The 25,896-nt window shown below is 40.5% G+C and overlaps 1 long non-coding RNA gene across 2 annotated transcripts in view; it reads left to right on the plus strand.

Annotated features, from left to right (window-relative positions):
• The window catches only part of LOC103350790 (uncharacterized), a 59,337-nt gene that overhangs the window by 787 nt on the left and 32,654 nt on the right, over nt 1–25,896 (plus strand). For both annotated transcript variants that reach the window (XR_016212145.1, XR_016212146.1), the window contains exon 2: nt 6,830–6,900. This is a non-coding gene — a long non-coding RNA (uncharacterized LOC103350790). The remainder of the gene's footprint in view (nt 1–6,829; nt 6,901–25,896) is intronic.

Here is a 25,896-nt window from a genome sequence, read left to right on the forward strand (position 1 = left end):
TGTGCTATAAAATCCATGCATACTCAAGTCCTGTATATAAAATGGTATAATATTAGGCCGGTGCCGCGGCACACTTGGCTAATCCCCCGCCTGCAGCGCCGGCACCCCGGGTTCTAGTCCCGTTTGGGGCACCAGTTCTGTCCCTGTTGCTCCTATTCCAGTCTAGCTCTCTGCTGTGGCCCGGGAAGGCAGTGGAGGATGGCCCAAGTGCTTGGGCCCTGCACCCGCATAGGAGACTGGGAGGAAATACCTGGCTCCTGGCTTTGGATCAGCGCAGAGTGCGGGCCGTAGCGGCCATTTGGTATTTCCTCCAGGTCTCCCATGCAGGTGCAGGGCCCAAGCACTTGGACCATCCTCAACTGCCTTCCCGAGCCATAGCAGAGAGCTGGACTGGAAGAGGAGCAACCAGAACAGAATCTGGCACCCCGACCAGGACTAGAACCCGGGGTGCCGGCACCGCAGGCGGAGGATTAGCCTAGTGAGCCGTGGTGCCAGCCAAGAATTTTCTTAAGAGAATCTGTCAAATTATGGGACAGTGTTTCTTCAAATTCCCTGTCATTACCTAGTGTTATAACCTGTTATCTAAGTCCTAAAAAGAAGAAAATTTTAAATGTGGATTGGATGAGGGGAGGCTAGATATGTTCTATAGTGGGTGTCCTAAATATAACACCAGATTCTACATTTTCATGTTAAAATGCCAGAAATTATATTTTCCATTGGGAATTAGTATTTTTGAGTTCATAATTTTTATATTTTTAGAAGTATACTGTGTGTGTGTTTGTGTCTGTAGAACTCAATATTACAATCAATGAGTCATTGCTTAGAAATGAGTGGTATGTGACAAATAGTCTTCTAAAAAATTAAGAGCTAATAGTTTTGAAGTGTTTGTTCCACACATTGTGTTAAATGGTTTACATGTTTCACCTCATTTAAATGTTACTGCAATAAACTTAATAAAAGTTAAGTATACCAGATGTTCTGTATTACAAGCCAATGCTCATTCTGTTACAAGTGCCTTCCCACTTTAATGTTGGGGTGTTCCTATAAGTAGTAAATCCTGTGAAGTGGCAGTGACGATGATGACAAGGATTGAATGCTTTCGATCTGCCATACTCTGTTTGATGTGCCAAATGTGAATTATGACATTTAGTTTCACAACAATCCTATAATATAAAGCTTATTGTTTTATACATTTTATAGCAGAGGAAAAAGATGCACAGAGCCAGTGTGTATAACAGTTGAGATGGAATTCCAGGAAAAGGTGGTTTGGTTCTGGATTCTGAGCCTTTTACCAAAACAGTTTGCTACAGAACCACCCAGCAGTTAGGAGCATTGATCAGAATTTCACCTCTTTGCTTTACTAGCTATGCAACTTGGAGCAACCGACATAAAGACTGTAAACATGATTTTTTTCATCTGTAAGATGGATATAAATAAGTATACCTAACTTCTATTAAGCTATTGTCTTTCTCCTACTGGTCTGCAATTTCACCTTACAAAGGCTAGTGATAAGAGATTTCAAACTCCATCTTCCAGTAAATGTGAGGCTTGTAATTAAATTGCTTAGGTGATCTCTTTTTGCGCTTTTCTCTCTGTAATGCTGATTTAATCATCTTCATGCAGTGTCCTACTGGCAGGTTTCCCATGTGTACTTGGAAGTGGAAGGTTATATGCTAATGGATATTCATTGCATAACGAGGGCATGGGGATGTTATTTCTCAGGGCAGAGCTCATTACTCAGGTTATTGGCTCCTGTTTGTACCCAGTTGTTGCCCATCTTACATGATTATGCAAAGGCGGAATGAAACGTAGGCAGTCTCTTCATTTGTGCCAGTTGGGGTTCATGGGCTTTGTTTTATTTCCTATTCCAGCAAGTGTCTTTCACTTCCCAGTAGTCCTCGATCTTATGGTTGAGTAGACCCTTTCCATTCACAGATTTAACATTTGTGATGTTGGTGACTCATGAGAAACTGTGCAGTACTTGTAAAGTGTGTTGAGACCCATGTTTTGGTCCTATCTGATCTCAATCAGTGTGAGGGAGAAAAACATGAGACCGTGAGCGAGCTTTGTCAGTCACTCTAGGTCTCAGCATCACTGTGACTGTTTTTCTCAGCTTGTTGTCAGGTACACAGAATCCTTCATTAGGGGTCTGCAGGGGTTATTCAAATGCATCATTACATTCAACAGATTGATGTGAGAAACTATATGCAATAGTGACACTTATGCATGTGGGAATTTGCAAAAGTCTTTTGGTATACCTCTTGTGCGTGTCACATGTCTATGGCATATGTTAGAATAAACAGACTGCAGTTTTGCCTTCCTGTGTTGGGGATGATCTTAAACTATACTGCTTTTAAAACAAGGTTCTGGGAAAACAATACCTTGGCAAACTAAATTAAGATTATTTTCTTGCCTGAGCATTAAAATGGAGATCAGGTGGTCAAGTCAGCACAACTCAGCAGCATTAAGATGTCTCTCTCTAAAATCTGAAAGGAGTTTTACAGCTTGAGAAGTTGGAAACTAAGGCATTCAGAAGAAGAAAGCACGGTGTGTGTGAGCCAGTTTGAATCACAGTTGTGCAGATAAAAGCTAAGGAAGAAAACTTCAGGAGCACCAACTTTGTGTTGGGCATTAAGCTTCGGACTGTTTCATGTTATCTCAGCGAATCCTTTTGTTTTCTAAAACCTAACCGCCTTACTGTATTCTATTGTGGTAACAACACTTGACCTGAGGTGCACCCTCTGAGCATCGTTAGCCGCCCAATACCGGATGCTTAACTCCCAGCACAAAGCTGTACAGCAGGGCTCTAGAACTGATGCATTTTTGCATAACTGAAACTTTATACCCTGAGAACAGCAACTGCTTGTTTTTTAAGGCTATCTTAAAGAAAAGTTAAAATGGATTGGGAGGAAAGACTGTGTTGGGCCATGTAAGCATATTAATTCATACAATTTAACACTTGCTAGGGCCCTGATTTCAATGTAGAATTTTAGTTAAAATAGCATCCTATTGAGTCTTTATTTCTAAGTTATAGAACCAAATTACTGGTAAACCTAATGTTCTATTTAGTCAGTTTCTTTTTAAAAAAGATTTATTTGTTTGAAATGTGTGTGTTTGTGGAGAGAGAGAGAGAGAGAGAGAGAGAGAGAGAGATTGAGATTCTTCTGTCCACTGGTTTGCTCCCCAGATGGCCAAGGCTGGGAGCCCAGACATCCATCCCATCTCCAACTGCAGTGGCAGGGGCCCACGTGCTTGCACCATCTTCTGCTGCTTTCCCAGGCACATTAGCAGGGAGCAGGATCAGAAGTGGAGCAGCTGGAGTTCAAACTGGTTTCTTCAGTGGATGTCGAGGTGGCAGGTGGCAGCTTAATCCACAGAGCCATAATGCCAGCCACTATTTAGTCCGTTTGTACCCCAAAGTTTTACCAGCATCTTGTGTCTCAATATTGAATGTAGTTAAAAGTTATAAATAAAATTACAGATTTAACTAATTTAAAATTATTTACTGTTTCTCTCACACTTCTGTAGTTATAGCAGTTTCCCTACTTCGTTTCTGGGAGTAGGCAAATAACTTGTCTGGCCAAGTTCTCGGATGCTGGCAGATCTGACACAACGAAAGCCATTGGGGGTGACCAGACAGCTTGGACTTCTTGCTGTCAGAACAAGACAGGGCTTCCCTGCTGGTCAGAAAGAAGACTGAATGACACAGAGCTAACCTATTACAGCCAGGTCTAAAGCAGCACGCAGGACACTCCCAGTGTGAGAGCTAACCCGGGTGAAATGAACCTCTCATAGAGCTGTGAGAATGAAGGGTAGTTGTTTTAGGGCACGATGTTCAGAGGAGCTTTGCAATAAAGCAATAGTGGCAGTGGCTAGTGGATACATACACTAATAAAGCAAAAAGAAATACAAGAGATAGAGAAACTATTTGTCTGGCACACCCTCTTGCTACCTTTTAAAATTTTGTTATAGACTAAATCATGGGCTTTCCCAAATTCATATGCTGAATTCCTGTATTGAATACATACATTGAATGTGATTTACATTTGGAGACAAGGCCTTTAGGGAAGTAATTAAGATTGAATGAAGTGAAAAGGGTGGGGTCCTGATCTGATGGGGTGTGGAAGAGGAGGAGGAGACACAGAGGTTTTTCACTCTCCATGTGCACACAGAGAAGAGGCCATGTGAAGCCGCAGGAAGAAGGCAGTTGTCTCTAAGCCAGGAAGAGCAGCCTCACCAGAAACCAACCCTGATGGGAATTTGCTTTTGGGCTGGAAGCCTCCAAAACTGCTGAGAAAATACTTCTCTGTTGTCTAAGCCACCCAGTCTCTGTGGTTTTGTTGTAGTAGTCTGAGCAGACTCATACACCCTTCTACAAATCCCTAGTAAATGGGGCCAGAACAGTGTCCTCAAACTTGAATGGTTGACATTGACAGCTCCTCCTTGATGATAAAATGAAACATCCAGACTTTGATATCTGCTTGGGAAGGCCTAAAGGGATGGGTGAGTGGAAGGGAGAAAGTGTATTGCAGTTCTAGTTTCTCTTCAGAGAGGCCAAGATGCCGCTAACATGATGCCACTTTGGAGGCTGGGGCCTTGGGTAATAATAGGCTTAGATGAGGTCACAAGGGCAGAGCACTCAGATGGGGCAAATTCTCTTAGAGACATCAGAAAGCTCTCACCCTCCTCTCCTCTCTCTCTCTCCTTTCTCTCTCTCCCTCTCCCTCCTCCCTGTTCCCTCTCCTCTCTCTCCATCTCTCTCTCTTCCCATGTCCCATTCCTCCTCTCCCTCTGTGTCCATTACATGAGAAAACAGAGTAAAGGCAGCTACTATGTGTCAGAAGTGAGCCCTTTCCAATGCCTGATACCAGACCCGGAGTTGGGAGAACTATGAGAGAGAATTTCTGTCGTTTAAGCCATCCGGTGTATGAAGCCTTGTTGTGGCAGCCCAAGCAGGTGAGACAGAGACCTTCTGTTCCTCGCACTCTCACATTGCAGCACAGCGCTGCACCAGACACATGTTATCCACCTGCAGCTGCTGTTCTTACATTAGGAAGGCAGCGTTTGTTCTTCCTGGGTGGTGTTTTCCTGCAACACTCCAGCTCCTGGGCTGCAGTAACTAAGGGCACTCGATTCGCCCTGTGCCGCTGGCTTTCACTCTCTCCGTCCCCAGTTTCTGAGTTCCTTTCTGTCAACTGAGCATCTTTTTGGAGAAGCCCTTTGTGCGAGTGGAGTTCCAGGTCCTCACCTTTGCTGTCATCTGGGCTGCACTCCCTGCCCTAGCCGCGGTGTCAGTCTGAGAATCGCTTTGATCATCAAGCTTTTCCATTGCCCTTCCTTCTTCTCTGTGAAGTCTTGCTTCCTCCCTGCAGAGTGTTAAGCATTGTTCCTGTGATTCCTCTGGCACTGAATGACTCCCACGTAACAACAGCTCTTTCCCTCACATTTTTGCCTGGCTTTCTAGTTCTTTCCTCTCATTCTGGTACCCACTCAATGCCAGTACTTGCTCAGAGAGTCTTCCCTGCCTGTCCTTTCTAAATTCTTTAATCCCTACCCAGAATCCCTTTCCTTCCCTTGCTGTCGTCACCTCCTTAGCCTGTAGTATTGTTTTCAAAGTGCTTTGTTGCAGTTATCTATTTTTTTTGCCTGTCCCCTTTGCTCCTGTGGATGCAAACTTCATGAGAATAAGAATCTTGCCTGTTTTGTTTACCAAAGTATCTCCTGGAGGTAAAGTAATTTCTGGCACATTTGGGGTAGAACTTGCTGAATTGGAATGAATCAATACAAAGATGGTATTACTAAGAAATAGCAGAATGGATCCTCTGTGGACATTTCTCCAGTTGCTTGTTTCTGAAACGTCCCCTTGTTTTCACATTCGTTTCCTATATTGTAAAACTTGGGCTTACATTAAACTCATTTTACTCTGCTGGGAAATCTCACCTGCAAATTTTAAGTATATACTATCTTGTGATGGTAAATCCTTTTGGAATTTTATTATGTTTGAAAAATAATGATTTTTGTACCCTAAATGTCTTATATTCTGTGGCTGGAATTGTGTCGCAGTGGGGTTAAGCCGCTGCCTGTGATTTTGGCGTCCTTATGGGTGCTGGTTTCTGCCTTGGCTGCTCCACTTCCAATCCAGCTCCCTACCAATGTGTCTGGAGAGGCAGCAGAGGATAGCCCAAGTGAATGTGCTGCTATACCCCACATGGGAGACCTGGATGAAGCTCCTGGCTTTGGTCTGTCCTCAGCCCCAGCCATTACAGCCATTTGGTGAGTGAACCAGTGGGTGGAAGCACTCTCTCTCTTTCTCTCTCTGTAACAATGGCTTTCAAATAAATAAATAAATCTAAAAAAGAGATTCCTTATATTCTAATAATGCTTGTATGAATTATCTATATTTTGTATTTTTTTAAGATTTATTTATTTATTTGAAAGGCAGAGTTACAGAGAGGCAGAGGCAGAGAGAGAGAGAAAGAGAGGACTTCCATCTGTTGGTTCGCTCCTCAAATGGCTGCAATGACTGGAGCTGGGCCAATCCAAAGCCAGGAGCCAAGAGCTTCTTCTGGGTCTCCCATGAGGTTGCAGGCTGCAAGGACTTGGTCTATCTTCTACTGCTTTCCTCGTCATAGAAGAGAGCTGGATCAGAAGTGGAGCTGCTGGGATTCGAACTGGCATCCATATGGGATGCTAGCACTACAGGCAGCGGCGTTAACCACTATGACACAATGCCAGCTCCTATATTTTGTATTTTTAACATATTTTTTTCTTGCTGTGAGATTAAATGGTGTAATATCACTGATAATTTGTTTATTCTTTTTTCTTTGAGGAGTGAGAACAGCTGTTCACTGAATGTCCTGAGACAACAGACTAGAAGAGGAAATAAATTAGAATCCAAATGTAAGTTCTGAAAACGAAGACAACAGGAATAATGTTTATTAACAATGCATTTCCTTAGTATATCATTTTGTGCCTCCAAAGTACTTTTAAACCTATTATTTGATTTTACCTTTTTAATATCCTTCTGACATGGATGCAGAAAGGTGGCCTCCATTTCTAGAGTGTGAGATAAAGATACTCAGCCTAACCACTAGGAAGACTGCTATTAAGAACCACTAACTCTTCATCCAAGACATTTTCCTTCCTATCATCAAGTGGTGGATTCTGACACATGACTTGATTTAGCTTAATACAAAAGCACCGCGTTTCCTTAGCTGCAATTACCCTTCTATTTCAGGAGAGAGGTTGTTATCTCTGCAGTGGTGGAGTAGAAAGTATCCTGGATCCGGAATGAGAGATCCTCTCCCACTTCTTTCCCTAATTAGCCTGTTGTTCTGGAGGAAAATCTCTCCATTATTTGATCTCTAGGGCACTATGTTTAATCCTCTAGATTATATTAGCATTTTCTGTAATCACTGTTTAACAGAACCACTTGATAAGTATGCTGTTAGGAAAAAAATAATTCTCTGGTCTCAGAAGCTTGAAAAAATAAGACAGCCTGCACCATCCTCTTTGAAATTCACATCAGACTTCAGTGTGTGTGAAAAGGCCCCTTGGAGTTCTGGAGTTTATAAACTAAAAAGAAAAGAAAAGGAAAAGTTGCTGAAGTTTATTTAACCAAAAGACTCCCAAGTTTGTTTACTCAGCCACAGAATCTGTTCTATGAAAGAAACACAACCAGAGATAATTCTCTGAAGGAATAAACGTATGAAACTCCAGGTATCTTCCGGTTCTGAAGGTCTACAAATTGTTTTATTAATGAAAATTGAATAAGTAGCTTATAGTATTATAAAGACTGATTTGTTAGGAAATGCTTATATGGATTTTCATAAAAAGAGTCTATATTTAATGGAACATGTTCAAGTATAGCATAGAATAACCCAAATCATATTGCATCCTGACATTTTTGAGATTGTCAGAATAATTTCTTATTCTGCTGAGGGATGTGCCCTTAGCCTAGCTTCAGGCCACCACATGTTCCCTTTTCCCTTGACCTGTCATAAAATCCTCTCTTCTTTTTCTTTCTGCTATTCAAATTTGAGGAAACTGAAGGGCTTCAATCAATTGCACATTGTAAAATATTGTTGCCCTAGAGCAAGTCACAGTTCCCTGTTATGATTTTTGCCATTAGTGGCTGAAAAAAAGAATCTTTTAATGTGTGCGTGTGCTGGATATTTGAACCATTTGTGGAAGCCAATAAAAGTTATTCTTCCCCCTCCTCTAACTTACGCAAATGATTGACAACCACCACAGGGAGGGAGGGAGGGAAGGAGGGAAGGAAGGAAGAAAGGTAGAAAGGAGGGAGGGAGGGGAACAAAGTAGAAAGGGAGAAGGAAGGAATAGAACTTTCATTTTAGCAACTAATCCTTCAGGACTTTACAACTGTGAGGTTTTACAGAGTAGAACTGGAATTTTTGGTATCAGATCTCAGTTCTGCCACTTAAATTGTTGCCAATGGGAAGAACATTTTGAGGCTTAGAAAAGCAATGTAAAATTAATGTATAATTTGTTTTCTTATGAACTATGTGCCTTTGGAAAATAAAAAACCCTATGATGTTACCTTTAAAATGGAGAGAATTAATACAAAAAAGAAAGCCTTTTGCTATAGATTTATGGAATCATACTAACCAGATAATCATTGTGGGGGGGGCTCCAATAGAAAAGGAAACAAAGTGGCTAAGCCTTCTCTCAACAAGGCCGCTAAGCCTTTGCTCGAGTTTGCCGCACTTCCGCATCCCAGTGACTCAGCGTTTCCAACAATCCAAGATGGCCCCCGGGGGAGGTACCTAGCCTGACAGGAGACTTCCGTATTCATGGACAGTGTGTGTCCTCGGCTGTGATAGGCCCTTGAGGGCGTGCCCGGCTCCTGTCCTGCCTTACCTTTCTGATGGTTGGCTCAGTTCCCTTGTGCCCTGGACAGCCCCCTCTCTGTGTCTATAAAAGCTCTTCCCCTCCCAATAAAGTCGAGAACCCAGCTGCACGCAGGGCATTGACTGATCTCCCGGCTCTGGTGTGGCTCCTTTGCCACCGACACTCATCATGCCCCTCGGCCCCTGAGCTCCCCAGGCTGGCCCTGAGCTGCAAACTTAAAATGCAAAATTTGCTTTATGAGACAAAACCCATGTTTTCAGCAGCATTTGGATATTTGTTTTATCATGATTTCCTAGGACAAAAATCTGATGTCTGATCAGCTGGAGGTATTGATGTTAATGTCCATGCTTTAGCTGATGGATTTAACTAACTTGACTGTCTGGAAGGAGAGAAGTGCTTGTCCAGTTATCCGTTTCCTATACAGGGGAGGTCTCAAGTACCAAAAATGTCATTTCTTGGAGAGTGTGTTTCCAAGGAAACACATCCCGATCATTAAATAAAACATTAAACAGGCTTCAGACAAAACAGAGTGTCCCTAGGCCACAGGAAAGAGAAACTATGACAAACAGAGTTTATCCTTAAAAACAATGTTTTCAGGAGTCTAATTTTCTGTTAATTTCTGATCTTATCAATATTTGTAAAGCTGCTATTTATATTTTATCATATCACACGTGTGATCCTGAATATGCAGCATTTGGACAGGTAACCTCATATATAGATTGTCGGCAATAAAGAAAACATATAAAGGATCTGAGACTGGCTGGGCCCTTTTTCTGTCTGTGGCCTACAAAATACATAGCATACGTATGTACTGTGGCTTTGCTTCTCTGAATGTAACATTCATGAAAATTCTCTTGAATTAAGAGAGAATTTAGATTAATGAATTAAATAACACCAATATGTATATGAATAATACAAGTATTAGTTATAATTTATTTAATTTATTGAGTTATATTTATTTAATTTATTGAGTTATAATTATTTTCCAGGCAGTACTTTTCATGTTGGACCTTGTATCTTGCTTAATTGTTACTGCATCTTTATGGAGCTCATGCCATGATTATACATATTTTATTGCTAAGGAAATTTAAGGTTTTAGAGAACTAAGACATGTCCCAGGCCAATGCTATTCCTGTCTCTGTAGAGCTTATCTCTGCCTGTGAATTAAATTTGTAGGCCTTATTACAGTTATTGCCCTGCCTTCTTCCTCAAGTGTGCTTAAAATCTACAAAGGTTTTTTTTTAGTGTCTTGGAGCAGCACTACATGGCAACACAAGGCATTTGGAGATGATCCAATGTGAGTTTTATGAACTATTCAGTGTCTTCCTAGTTGAGAATTCTATCTATGAAATGGGAAAAAAGAGGATAAAACAATTCTGTAAAATTTGGAGCAGTAGATCTGTCATTTATAGGCATTTTTATATTATAAAAGAAAGAAGTAACCAGGCTAGTTTACACATGTATACATATAGAAATATACAAACATTTTCAATCTTTTCTTTTTTATGTATTAACTATCTCTGCATGGTTTTAAGTGTTCTCTTTATAAATGCATATTGAAACAGGATTCTCATCCCTGGAAGCTTTTAGGATATCTGTACCACAAGGTTCTAAAACCTCAAGGCAGTACACCTTGAGGGCAATTATTTCTCGTTATTATGGTGATAACTAATCTGGTTGTTGTAGGTCTTTCAGTGTAGAGTTTTATTTTATTTCAAAAAATAATTTCTCTTGTTCTCTGTACCCTTTGTTCTGATACTTCTGTTGGTCAGCAATTGAACATCCTAAAATAAATGCTGGCCAGTTTTTCTTTCATTATCTTATTTTTTAAAAGAATTATTTACTTATCTATGAATCAGAATTGTAGAAAGAGGGAGAAAGAGACAGAGAGCTCTTCCAGCTGCTGGCTCACACACCAAATGGCTGCAATGGCTGGGCTGGCCTAGACCAAAGCCAGGGGCCAGGAGCTTCTCCCAGGTCCCCCTTGTGGGTGCAAAGAACCAAAGTACTTAGCCATCTTCTGCCGCTTCCTTAGGCACATTAGCAGGGAGCTGGATTGGAAGTGGAGCAGCTGGGACTTGAACTGGCACCCATATGGGATGGAATTAGTTCTTTAAAGGTTTGGTAGAATTCAGCAGTGAAGCCTTCGGTCCTTGGTTTTTCTTTGTTGGGAGAGTCTTATTGATTCAGTCTCTATCTTAGTTATCAGTCTGTTTAGGTTTCCTATGTTTTCATGATTTAATTTTGATAGATTGTGTATATCAAGAAATCTATCAATTTCTTTTAGATTTTCTAACTTATTGGCATATAGCTATTTACAGTGATTTTTATGTATTTTTATTTCTGTGGTATCTGTTGCAACATCTTTTCATCTCTGATTTTATTAATTTGAATCTTTCTCTTTCCCCTTTTTTGGGCTAGTTGAACCAATGGTGTATAAACTTTATTTTTTCAAAAAACCTGCTCCTCATTTCACTTATCTTTTGTATTTTTGGGCTCTATTTTTAAAAATCTCTTCTCTAATTTTAATTATTTCTTTACTCCTACTAATTTTTGGTTTGGTTACTGGTTATTTTTCTAGGTCCTGGAGATGCAATGTAAGATCATTGATTTGATACTTTTCCAATTTCTTGATGGAAACGCTAATTGCTAAGGACTTCCCTCTTAAGAATGCCTTTGCTGTGTCCCATAAAGTTTGATCTGTTGGTTGTCATCTTCATTCATTTCCAGGAATTATTTGATTTCCCTTTTGGTTTTTTCTATGACCCACTGGTCATTCAGGAGCATGTGGTACAGTCTCCATGCGGTTGCCTATTTTCTGAAGATTCTTAAGTTATTAATTTCCAGTTTTATTTCATTGTTGTTAGAAAAGGTACATGGTATGATTTCAGTTTTTTTGAAGTTGAGACTTACTTTATGGCCTAGCATATAGTCTTTCCTAGAGAAAGTTCCACGCATTGATGAAAAGATGTATGTTCTGTAGCTTTGGGATGAAATGTTCTGTAGGTATCAGTTAGGTCCACTTGGCTCATAGTACAGAATAGCTCTATTGATTCTTTGCCGATTTCTTTGTAGGTCTGAGGGTCGTGGGTATGTGCACAGAGCCCCCGCCTACTGGATCCTGACTAACTTCTCAATGGTGGTGGGAGGGCACGAGCTTTCTATAGGCGGAGCTTCCCCTTGCCTTACCACTTATGTGGTGGGGGAAGGTATTCTGAATTGTTGAGTCCCTGGCTGTTCTGGTGGAGGGTGAAGCGACCCCTGGCTATTGCGGGGCACATGAACAGGAGGCGAGGGCAGCTGCCACCTGCTTGTGTCCAAAAATAGAAAAATAAAAAAAAAACCACAAAGGAGCAGAATGGCTTCTTCTGCCAGTCCCTGCAGGGTGGGAGAAGGAGAAGGGAGGTGTAACACCTCCCTATTTATTCATTTACTTTTTCCCCACGTAGCACTTCAGAAGCAGTTTGCCAAGCAGTCCCTCCCACTCCTGTCTACATCTCTGTCACCTGTTCTGCTGGGGCAGGCACTCTTCTCTCCAGGTCGGAGCCTCTGTTTTTTTTTTTTTTCCTTACTCTTTTGGCATGGACCTGGACTGTTCCCATTGGATTTCCTCACTGTGAATTCACCAGGGCTTTATCTCAGGCATGTAGTTTCAACCCTTTTGAAATATTAATATTGCCTGGTGTGATTTGGACCATCCTGTCGCTATTCCACCATCTTGGAACACCTTCCTATTCTTTCATAATGATGACTATTGTTCTCTGTTTCTGTATGTAATACATCCTTAAGTATCATTTGTAAGGCTGGACAGTGGTGACAAACCTTTTCAATTTCTGTTTGTTTTGGAAGATCTTTATTTCTTTATTTTTTTCCTGTACTTGATTGTCCCTATCTTTCTCCAAATTAGGGACGTTTTCTGCTATTATTTCATGGGCTAGGCCTTCTAATATATTCTTTCCACACCTTCAGAAACTCCTAAGATATGTGTGTTTGGTCATATTCCATAAGTCTTGAGTCTATTTTTTCTGTTAATTTTTAAAAATGGTAACCTTTTCCTTTTTCATAGAATATCTTTCTCTGTTTCTTTGAGAGTATTAATTATATAAATGCATTTTTAAGTTGATTCCTCTTTCTTACATTAAATTTGTTACTTTGCATTAGTTTATTTTTTGCATTTCTAACACTTATGCTGAAATGGTTGGTAGTTCTTGACTGTTCAGATTTCATATTGAAATCCTACACATTGAAGGTTGGTGTTTGGACAAATTTTGTTGACTGCTGGTCTTGATCAGGCAGCGCTTAGCTGTTTTGTTGGAGATATTCAGTTTTCATCCTCTTTATATCCTCTCTTTAGTGCTAGAATATTTCTCCAAGGAGACATCTTTGGTGTAATCTGGCTACCAAATATCTGGGTTGTTTAGGAGAAATCAGAATTTGTTAGGTATGAGGAGTCCTCTGTTTTGTTATTAAACTGTGGCTCTATTCTTTGCTGTTTGTGACAGCTTCATAACTTTTTTCAATTTCTCTAAATATTGTAGCAAAGTGGAGTCTTGTATATGGTTAGGGTTGGGGAGGAAATCAGGAGTCGAACTGCTCCCTTAAACTGACTTTCAGATACTCCCATTTTTTGTCTTACTCCGATTCTCACATTCTGAAATAGCTGGTGCTCCCAATTCCTGAGTCTCTTTTTGGATTCTGTTGCATAAAGTGGTAGATTATGGTTGGCATGCTGTCCCGTGAGGTTTCAGTTTTCTCTTTTTTTTTTTTTTTTTTTTTTTTGACAGGCAGAGTGGACAGTGAGAGAGAGAGAGAGAGAGAGACAGAGAGAAAGGTCTTCCTTTGCCGTTGGTTCACCCTCCAATGGCCACCGCGGCCGGCACACTGCGGCCAGCGCACTGCGCTGATCCGATGGCAGGAGCCAGGAGCCAGGTGCTTTTCCTGGTCTCCCATGGGGTGCAGGGCCCAAGCACCTGGGCCATCCTCCACTGCACTCCCTGGCCACAGCAGAGAGCTGGCCTGGAAGAGGGGCAACCGGCACAGAATCCGGCGCCCCGATCCAGGACTAGAACCTGGTGTGCCGGCGCCGCTAGGCGGAGGATTAGCCTAGTGAGCTGCGGCGCCGGCTTCAGTTTTCTCTTTTTAGGATTTAGGTTTCTCTTGTTTTAATAATTAATTACCTGTCATCCACCTGGTTTTCATCTTTCAAAAACTTGTTGACATCTTTTGGCTATTGTATACCTGCTGTTACTTCTGAGTCTTCATAGAGTTTGTTTCTCTCTCTCTCACTCTCTCATTCTCTTTTTCTCTGCTCCCCTTTTTACTCTCCCTCCCTCCCTCCTTCTCCCCCTCCCTCCCTCCCTTCCTTCCTTCCTTCCTTCCTTCCTTCCTTCCTTCCTTCCTTCCTTCCTTCCTTTTCACCCTCCCTTCCTTCCTCTCTCACTCCTTCCTCTTCCTCTCCCTTTCTTCTTTCCTGGCATCTTAGAAGAAGCACAATGATGTATGCACTTAACATACAGTATTTATTACCATTCTTCTTCAGTGTGTGTCTGGGAAACCTCATAGGAGTTCAGTTCCATTAGAATATGTAGTGTTAATGACAAAGTGTTGACACATATAATTAATTTGGCCTTGCACTTACCATTTTGACTATGTTATGAAAGGAAAAAAGTATCCATTTATATTATGAAAGTAAACAAGCATTTTAATGAAAAAATTACAAAGGTTAGTTTGTCTCCAATTGGAAAGACTGAACCTTTATAATAAATTACTTGGAATTTTGGAAGAGGCTTGACTGCTGAAAATGAATTTCACTAGACTGGATACAGAATTTGTACTGATATTTTCAAGTTGTTCATATTCTTGAATGTAGACTATAAAATGAGTCTCAGTAGAGGTGTGAGGTTAACAAATTTGAGCCACCTAGTTTGTTTGCAAAATGTCTATTGAGTAAAAATAATATTGGATAGCTACAATGAAAGCTGGTTAAGTTGTCATTGTCTTTTTTTTTTTTAAGATGTATTTATTTATTTGAAAGAGTTACACAGAGAGAGAAGGAGAAGAAGAGAGAGAGAGTGTGTGTGTGTGTGTGTGTGTGAGAGAGAGAGAGAGAGGTCTTCCAACCACTGGTTCACTCCCCAGTTGGCCGCAATGGATGGAACTATGACATTCTGAAGCCAGGAGCCAAGAACCTTTTCTGGGTCTCCCATGTGGGTACAGGGGCCTAAGAACTTGGGCCATCTTCTATTGCTTCCCCAGGCCATAGCAGAGAGCTGGATAGGAAGTAGAGCAGCCAGGAGTTGAACCAGTGCCCATATGGGAATGCCGGCACTGCAGATGGTGGCTTTACCTGCTGTGCCACAACACTGGCCCCTGTCATTGTCTTATATCCTAAACTTGGAAGAATTCTGTAGTAAGGAATTCCACATCACCACTTGAGTTTACAAAAGTGGCCTTACTGAAAATATAAATAAGAGCATGTAGTATTTGGGGAGGCTCTGTGGCACCAGACTGTGGCACAGTACTCAGTTGAGGAAGACTGCTTATACGGAGTGTGCACTCAATAAAGATGAGTGAAGCCTAGAGCAGACGATGGCACTGGTGACTGTAGGCATGCTTGTCTAACTTGCCTTGTCATGGGCTCCATTGGGTCTCAATTAATCTTCCAGACTCTTTTACCTAGAGGAGAATACTGAGTACAGGGCCAAACATAGCATGAAGTGTGACAAAGTGAGAAAAATGCACAGGCTCATTAGGGCTTTATTAAGGGAGAATAGGCCAAGGAAAGGGGATTATCTTACCATGCTCTGCTCATCTTGAGTCCATGAGGAGGAGCGAGAGAGCTTCCGTTCTTCCTAGCTTTTTATGAGCTTTAGAAAAGTGGAAGTGTTTATGTGGTACCACCCCCACATCTGGGGTGGGTGAAATACTTCCTGGGGAGGGGTCTCCTGATTGACAGCTAGGTGAACATGGGAACACAGATCAAAGGAGGTGTGGCTTACAGCTCATGAACTTAAAATTATTTATCTAAGCTGTCCCACATCACCTCCATCTTAGAAAACACTGTGTACCAGTTCTGTTGTGTTTCTGGGTTGAGAAATGATTCAAAAGAGTGGATGTGCAGGATTGAAAATACTGTCCCTAATCTTTGAAACTGATCATTTATGTGGCTGTTCTCTTCCTATGTCAGGTGAGAACTGGCCATGTGGACTTCCCCATGTTTTCCAAGAAACGAAGAAGCTATATTAACTTAGGATTCTTTTAAAGGCTGTCTGCATGTGGGGTTTCTATTTTGATTGGAGAGGACAATATAGGAATAAATAAAGAAGGCTTTATTCTTTAAAATTTGTTATAATGGTAAATGGAGTTGCCACCATCAAAGTCTTGAAAGACGTCTCTAAATGAATTGATTTGTTGATGCCACAGGCATATATTAAAATTACATTCCATTCTTAAGATCTGGCCTCCTACAACAGATAAGATTGAAGAAAATTTATAATAAGAATTATCAAAAGGATATCAGTATACTGTCATTTCATCAATATAGTAGTCTTGTTATCATACATTCTAAGTAGGGTATTTTAATGAGATTCTGTTGTATATCCTACTGTGGACTTAGTAGAGTGTTTTTTAATATTAAACAGTATACAAATATTATTTTACATTTTCTCTATCCATTAGACTTCAGATAACACATGCGTAAATAACAAAAATCTTCATATGGTAGTATCTAAGGCTAAGAGAAATTAAATAATTATTTTGTGGTTATAAGTAACTCATGCTAATTTAATAGGTCTTATCTGCTTCAAAGGCACAATATATGGTTTTTAAAAACAAAAAGCTCTTTAAGATTTAATTTGATCGCAACAAAATTTTATTTCATTTCAGGGCTACTAAAAAATCACAGTCTGTGCTAACAAAGCTAAAAATAGAAAAGACAAGAATTTCAGGTAGGAAACATTTGACACACATATTACTTGTTATACACATTTAAATTTTTTATGCCTCAGGAAAATTTTCTCTGAAAAGTGCTGATTTTACAGCTAAATACATGAAGCATATTTGCTCGATCTTTCTGTATTGATCCTAACTTGGTGCAGCTAATTTGTGATTTCTGTGGCAATCATTATATCAGCCTGAATTTGGGATCACTTTTCATTAGCTTGCATCATGTTCACCTTTTTGATAGGATCAAACCAGCACATTCGGATGGAAAGGGTGCTCAAGGCTGTGCAGTCATTAGCAACATCATTCAGTGCGGGGATGAATGTCCTCCATATGGTTTCAGGGAATCTCAAGCCAAAGCCTTTGTTGAAAGTGCTATTGTTTATTTTTCTCTGGGGCACAAAATCAATGTGCTTTTTCTCTATTTCAGAACTGCTACGTTAAAATGTCATGACATATGTGTTTAAAATGTAAAATCCATAAAAAGGAAAAAATCCACTTAATATTGATGGTATTTTACTTTTACCCTTTCTTCATGGCACAAAATGTTGTCCTTTCTCTCTTATTCATGACCGAGTCTATGTGTCATTTATTTACTGATGTGTATGGAGCCTGCCCTCCTTTCTATTGCAGTGGGGTGGGTGTCGGGTGACCTGTAAGCAGAAAGTCTTGTTTCTAGGTTCCATAACTTCGTTTTTCTTTCCCTACCTTCTGTGAAAAACTGCTCTATTTTATGATATGTCATTGCTTTTTAGGTATCCAGATGCTTGTAGATATCTGTGTAAAAGGATATTAGAGTCTGTATACCATTGCCATAATAAATTTATATATAAAATGTAGAAGGGTTTATGGAGGCTTGTGAAAAACAAGCCCTTTTACCTATAGTTAATTTGAAAGTGTCTTCAGGGGCACACCTAAGTTTATTTTAACCACCATGTTATAGATTCCATATTTAGAGTGCAATAATTTGCTTTTGATGAAAACAATCCTCCAGAATAAAAGAATCAGTTACTGATGAATCATCACCTGTTTTTAAAAGGATCTGATGTAGTGATACTGATTATGGTTTTTGCTTAAATGTTTATTTTAAAATGTATTGTCGTGTACTTGAAAGGTAGTGTAAGAGCCAGGGGAAGGCGAAGAGAGAGATTGAGTGATTTCCATCTTCTGTTTCACTTCCCAAGTTCCTGCGACAGCCAGGACTGGCTAAGCCAAATCTGGGAACCCGTAATGGTCTCCCACATGGGTAACAGGGACCCAAGCATTTGGGCCTTCCAGATGCATTCCTAGGGAGCTAGATCAGAAGCAGACTAGCCGAGACCTGAACTGGCACTCGCGTACGAGATACTGGCATCTCAAGCAGCAGCAGCTTAATCTTCTGAGCCATAATACTGACATTGTTAACAGCAAGATAATAAAATTCCATCTGATTCAAATAGATACAAAATATTTACGTACCCAAGCCAATAGGAGTGTTTATGTTTCTTTTTCAACTGGTGCCAGTCAAATGAAATGAGGGAAGGAAGTATTTACACTTAGTCATAATAAGCATGACACAGAAAGGCTCATAGGTAACCCATAGGTAACCCATAGCTGACATGTCTTTGATATATTATCTATATTCCTTTAGGTTTGGTGAGGGCAGAGCTTTTAGCTTAATTTTCTTTGCTTTAGCTCTTTCATTTAAAAACACACAATGACTTAAGGCGATGATGACATTAACTGTCTGGGTTGGAACAAGTCTGAGTTCCTGAGGTAAGTTCTAGATAACAAAGCTCCCCAGACCTTGAAGTCATTCTTCAGATTTTCAAAAGTAGTCACAGACAATTGGTAGATTTTTGGCTGAAAATGTATCTAGTTTGAATAGAAATGTCTGTTTATGAACACTTTGATTTTTATGCCAAGCTTCTCTTATTACATCATATTGTACAGATTTGTGCCTGTATTTATACACATAGTTCACTGTTTGAGGCATCAGAGGAATGCTTTGTTGCCATGGTGAGTTAAACGAATTTTCTCAGGGCTTTGGGATACAAAGTAGTACCAGATTAAGTGTTTCTGAGGTTGGCCTTGGCAGTGGTGTCAACTGTCACAATTTTGTCCAAGAGTTCTAGCTGACCAGCAATGACTTTTGCCAGTGAGATTGTCTGGACTTTCTGTTTCCTCAGTTCAGGTCAGTGAGACAGAAGCACTTTGTATACTGTATCACCCATTCACTTATTTGTTGGGACACCCTAGAGTTGAGTGTAAAAGGTCCCATTTTGGGTTCAGCATTGTGCCGTAGCACCATATGGACGCTGGTTCAAGTCCTGGCTGTTCCACTTCTGATCATGCTCTCTGCTAGTGTGCTTGGGAATTCAGTAGAGGCTGACCTGTGTGGTTGGGTCCTTGCACCCACTTGGGAGACCTGGAGGAAGTTCCTGGCTCCAAGGCAGGCCCTGGCAGTTGCAACCATTTGCAGAGTGAACCAGATGATGGAAGACCTTTTCTGTCTCTCCCTCTTTCTATAACTCTTCCTTTCAAATTAATAAATGAACCTTTAAAAAAAAGTTCCATTTTGTTTTCAGACAAGTAAGTCCCTTATAATTATTAAACACCTGTGTAACATGCCTGATGGATTGAACAATAGATAAAGTTTAAGGGTTACTGTGGTATAGAGCAAAACAGTCATTTGAACTGAAGTCAGTGGCAGACTGCTACCAGCTGGTAAAGGGGAGAAATGAGTTTTAAGATGAGCTCACCATGGAAAGCTCAATAGTTATTCCAGTGCAGGTTAAAAATACAGAGAAGATTAAAAAAAATCTGTGGGTGAGGGTGGGTTTCTCTAGGCACTGAAATATGAAATAGAATTGTATAGGAAATGGAATAGGGGGTAGAAGGAAAGGAATAGATACAAGCTAGCCATTACAGAGTGCAGGCACACAATAAGGGAGGCAAGCAAGCGAAATGAAACAATGTAGCTAGGGACTCAGGAAATAAGAAAAGTTTCTATAAATACATCAAGAGAAAGAACAAAATGGGGAGAAAAACACTGTAAGGTGAAAATGTTGAACAGAGAGAGTTAAGAAATGACCACAGCCCATCACGTCTTTTATTCTTCTCAGTTGTTGGTAAAATCTGGAGAAAGAAAGAATAAAAAAGGAAAGAGTATTTTTTAAAAATGTTTTCTAAACGTGTATGGAAATGGAGGAAGCTATTAATGACAATAACTGCCCGAGCTATTGTTGCCCGAAAATAGCACCTGTGAAATAAAATTTTATGATGCACTCCTGCAGGTTAAACTAAATGCTTCTGATCGTTTAGAAAAAGTAGCGTAGAGTGCTATAATTCCTAAAAGCTTCCAGTGGCAAAAATAGTATTTAAGAAGAGAAAAATAATACAGTTTCGGCTATGTCTCCTTTCCAGGAATAAATTGAATGAAGTTAGACACTGAGTGTGTGTGTGTGTGTGATTATTGTAAATTTTTATCCTTAAATTTATGATGCAATTGGAACCATCAATGGAGGATATTTTAAATCATAATTATGATTTTATTTTTTGTTTTACTTTACCCCAAGATTTATTGGGAATTTGTAGGTTTCATGTGTTGTTGTAAGAAGGGATGTCACAATTTATTTTGGGAATGTTGCTGCTTTAGGGAGAATATTTATAACTTCAAATAATGTTGAAGAGTATACAGCTGGAAATGCGTTTCAGTTTAAATGCAAAGAAAACAATCTATGGCATTGTGATCCAGTATTAAATTTGAGCTACATGAATTTTCCTTTTTGTGCCATATTGCTTCTGCATGTCTTCAGTTACTTTGATGCTTAGAACCTGAAGAATTTCCAGCATATGGGGCCTCTATGCTTATTCCAGTCCACCCAAAGTCTTGTCTCACTTTCTGTCCATCATGTCTACTCTCGAGTTCATGCCTTCCCTTTAAGGTCAGCTTTCTCTCCCTGTGTTATGTTGTTAAACCAAGAGAATGTAGGGCAGGTATTCCTAAGGCTTTAAAGATAGCTCCTTGTGAGGATATGCTGTCAGTTCTTAACACTAGAGGAGCTAATTGGTAATGGTACATTAATACGCTGAATCTGTAGGTACTTGTGCACTCTAGAGATGCCTGTCTCATTACTTGAAACAGAAAGAGACATGGCCGACATAGATGGGGTTAATAATTATATCAGAAGTAAATCTAGTAGCAACACAGGTAGCTTCAAACCAGATAATTTAGAAATAGCTAGGATAATTACTAATTAGGTCGACTGACAGAGGAATTTGAATTATTCATGAAAACCTGAAAGCAGAGGATAATTCATTCCTGAATACCTCTAAAACTAATTGGAAAGTTGTTTATTATATTTTTCACTAGGTGATGTGCTGATATTAATTTCATGCTTTATTTTTGACAATTTTATTTTAGAAATATCTTCAAGTGATATATAGGAATGATTAAGAGTGATCTTACTGCCTTAAAATTATCTCAAAATTCAAAATAAAAGCCTACTTCTAGTTGATTATTAAGATCAAAGTTATGGCCGGCACCGCGGCTCACTAGGCTAATCCTTCGCCTTGCCGCGCCGGCACACCAGGTTCTAGTCCCGGTCAGGGCGCCAGATTCTGTCCCAGTTGCCCCTCTTCCAGGCCAGCTCTCTTCTGTGGCCAGGGAGTGCAGTGGAGGATGGCCCAAGTGCTTGGGCCCTGCACCCCATGGGAGACCAGGAGAAGGACCTGGCTCCTGCCTTCGGATCAGCGCAGTGCGCCAGCCGCTGTGGCCATTGGAGGGTGAACCAACGGCAAAAGGAAGACCTTTCTCTCTGTCTCTCTCTCTCACTGTCCACTCTGCCTGTCAAAAAAAAAAATTAAAAAAAAAGATCAAAGTTATGACCTCTGTCAAAATATTAGGGAGACTCCTTTTGCAAGTGTGTTGGAAATGTTTCCTCTAATTTTATAATACTGATTTTTTTTACTGTTTAGAACATTACTATCAGTGTGTTGATATTAAATATTTACAGTACTTCTGAGACTCATTTTTGCATGGACAGTTAGTATTAGAACAAGGTCTTATATGAATCGATTACATATTTTAATTTCATTATTAGCCAAGATTGCTTGAGTAAATCCACAGGAATAGAAAGAAGTGATTTTGGTGATTCTGAGTTTTCAAATGATATAGACTTTAAAGCATTTATTTACTTAAACTTTCAACCATTTTTTGAGCAAGTCATATATGTCAATGTCCCTTTTCTAGGCAATGGAAATAAGTACAATATCTCCTCTTAAAAAACTCATCTAGTGGGGATGCATGGCAGAAATGATAGCTGTGGGCTTCTCACTCAAAACTGATGCCCCCAACCTAAATAAGAAGCAGTTACAAGGAGACTGCTGCCCAGCTAGGGGTATCCCCCAGCACCCTTTGCATCTAGGTATGTTCATAGGACCAGCATTTTTGCTCATTGACTGTGAATGCAAGTGATGTTTATTAGCTCCTGTTGGAGACTTGTAAGAACTGGAATGCTATTTCTTTCCTCATTGGATCACTGAACCTAGAGCCTGGTAGGTCGTAAAAGGGAGGAGTCAGGTCTCTGGACCATCATATGGAAGAAAGCCACTCAAAGCTAAGTAATCTGTTTTTGGAGCAAGAACCTCTCTGCCATGGCAGCCCAATGCAAGGGACCATGATGACGGTGCACAGGAAGCACCTTCATTTGTTACATGGACTTGGAGAATCCCCCCATATCCCTCTAGGGGTCACATTGAGCTACCCTTCCTCTTTTGGTATACCCACCAACTGCTTGCTTATCCCCTGCAGCCAATCACAGGCTGCCGAATGTATCTGCAGGCCCATAAGAGAATCTCCCCCACTTCCAGAATACCACTTTAAAACCTGTGGAATACTGACCACTCAAAAACTCTCTCAGTGTTTCCTCTTTATACTGTTTAAAATTTTCCATCCTGACACTTCATCCTAGCCACAATGAAGGTCATGACAAGTGAGTTCTGTTGTCCTGCTTTGGTAACTTTGTCCCAGACATAGTTTTGTCTTTGGTAAGACTGTATTGTCTCTGCAGCTGGCATTACCTAACTGATGTGACAGGCAAGTAAATCATAATCTAAATGCAATGTTAGTTTGAGGATAAATTTCCCTCTGACAAGAAGGCAGGAAGCTGTGGAAACACATTAGAATGCCATTAATGGCAGGTTTGGGGTGGAGGTAACAGCCATAAATAGAGAGACTTGGAGGAAATAACATTTGAAGTACAGTCTGAAAGTCGAGTTAGAGATAGGCAGGCTGAATGGAAGGATGGGGGAAAACACTCCAGAGAGTGGGAGCTGCACACACTGAAGGCACAGAGATGGGAGAAAGCACTGGGTGTTTCCTCAGCAGCCGTGTCTGTGAGGCTAAGGGACCGCAGTGGGCTTTTGTATCACATGAGGTTGCATTTTTCAGTTGTCACTCTAACAACAAAGATGGCAGGTACATTAGGGGCTTAGAAGTGGCTGTGGGCAAGGAGACCAGTTAGAAGTCTGTGGGCATGAATTTCAGTGATATATAATAAGAGACTGAGATATTACCTCCCAGCATGGAAAGAGGAATGATGACTGCAGGTGAGAGCTATTGAGGAGGTAGAACTGAAACAAATGTGAAGCCTGGATGTTGAAGTAGGACTAAGGGAGTGGATGGCACCATGAATTAGTCAGTAGAAACAATAGTCATACACAGGCTTAGAGCGGGAAATACTTGACTTCAGATGCCTCTCTAGGGAGGTACCAGCAGACCACCCGAGATGTTAATTTGGAACTCAACTGATATGCTTGGGGTGAAGACATAAATTTTAATGTTGTCATGGACTCCCAGTAACAGAAGCATGGAACCTAATTTAACACCATGGAAGAGGTTTGAGAGTGAAAACAGGGACTGAGGACAAGATCATATTGGGGACTGTTAAGAAAGCAGTCACTGCATTAGGATGGGAAAAATGGAACAAAGAGGAAGAAAGAAAGGCACTAAAGAATAAAGTCATCAACCGAATGTGGGAGAAGCACTCCCGCAGAGTAGTGAGTGAGTGGACGTTTAGCCTAGCAGGTAAGATACCAGTTACAATGTCCAAATCCCACATTAAAGTGCCTTGGTTCAGTGCCTGGCTCCAGCTTCCTGCTACTGCAGACCCTAGGAGGCAGCAGTGATGAGTGCTGCCCATGTGGGAAACCTGGATTGAGTTCTTGGCTTCTGGCTTCAGCCTGGGCCCAGCCCTGGCTCTGTTGTGCATTTGAGTAGTGAACCAGTGGGTAGGAGATTTTTCTCTGTCTCTTAAGTAAATAAATACATGTATTTTAAAAGGAGGAGGTAATCGATTTGTAGTATAGTAAATCAAAACTGGAAAGCTTTTACTGGATTTAGTAAAACTAATTCAACAAATGTTTGGTGTGTGCTACCGGCGAGATTGGTGTGTGCTGGTGTTGAGTGCAGTTCTCCAGCCGGGGGTACAGAGAGGAGCAGGGTGAAGCCTCTGCTATGGTGGAGGGAACATTCTGGCAGGGAGCCAGACTCAACCCAGTAGCCCAAGCACATAATTTTAGGGGAGGATGGGGGACTTTGAGGAGTAGTGCAGCAGGCTAAGGTAACAGAGCCGCAGAGGAAGGCCTCTGTGCGAAGGTTATGTTTGAGTACAGATTTGCATGAGGTGAGGGAGTATTCTCAGGGGATGCTGAGATCACTGGTCCCTATGCCTACAGCAGTTTCTTGGGCAAGTTGGAGGCAGAGGCAGGGAGCAGCAGATTGAGGGCTAAGTGGGAGGTGAGGGCTCAGGCCTTCCTGAAGATGGAAGGCAAGGAATGATAGGTAGAGGGGGACCTAGAGAAGATCTTACCTCATTTTATAAATAAAGTTAAACAGCCAAATACCTTACATATCTGTGTGGGGACATGTCTAATAGAGAGGGAAGGATTAATGGCACGTGGCTGATGAAAAATGCTTATAATTTTCTTGGCAGTAAGTAGGAAACTCGAGTTCCAACTTTATTTTTTTTTCTCCCTGAATAATAAAATAAAGATAAAATATCACATGCCTTGATGAGTCACCCTAGGAAGCAAAAAGATGATTCATATGTTTCATAGGTTTACCATCAACATTTTTCTTTAATTACATTGATTCCCTTAAGTCTTTCAGACCTTTCTACAATGGTTTTTCTAATCTTGCCTCATCAGGCGGAGGTTGCCTGTTTTAATTTCTGTCATCATCGTATTGGATCCACACAGAGCATTTTGGAATGGGTGTTAAAATTCACATCTTGTCTTTAGCTAAAATTTTTAAATTATGAAGTAAAAACAGAAGCCATAAATATTTTCTAGCTTTAACATATAGTGAAATTACAGAGTTAAGTATGTTTTCTCTTTCTAACATGATCTCATAAAAAATAATCCACTCTGAAATATTTGCAGACAATTTCCAGAACTTCAGTAACGATGCTTTCTCCTATTTCTTGCCCAACTCTCTTGATCCTTGATCCAAAAACTCTTGCTGTAATAAAGTCCACATTCTAATTAAAATAGTCTTGTTTCTTCATGTTTTCCATGGAGCCATGCTGTTATATTAATCTCTAATTATAAAGTCCTCTCCACATTTTTAGTATATCCTCTTTTCACTTCAAAATCCCTTTTACGTCTTCCTCCTTGCCATGCCTCACTAACATTCTGCACCAACACTAAGCTTTTCCTTTGTGATATTGTCACTCTTATTATGTATAACAAGTATTTTTACATTTGCTTGTATTTTATCTCATGGGTAAATTCTGTCTTCCATGTAAATTGTCAAGAACTTTGAAGATACACCTTCCTTTTTTTATTTATTCATTTATTTTAAGATTGTATTTATTTGAGAGGTAGAGTTAAAGAGGGAGAGAGAGAGAGAGACAAGAAGAGACAGAGAGAAAGGTCTTCCACCCGCCGGTTCACTCCCAAATGGCTGCAATGGCTGGAGCTACGCCAATCTGAAGCCAGGAGCTTCTTCTGGGTCTCCCATTTGGGTGCAGGGGCCCCAGGACATGGGCCATTTGATGGCATTTCAATCCCTGTCCTAATTATCTTTTATGTTAAGGATTA

Source organism: Oryctolagus cuniculus, chromosome 8, assembly GCF_051225735.1.
Source record: "Oryctolagus cuniculus isolate XC-2025 breed Fujian yellow rabbit chromosome 8, ASM5122573v1, whole genome shotgun sequence".
NCBI lineage: Eukaryota > Metazoa > Chordata > Mammalia > Lagomorpha > Leporidae > Oryctolagus > Oryctolagus cuniculus.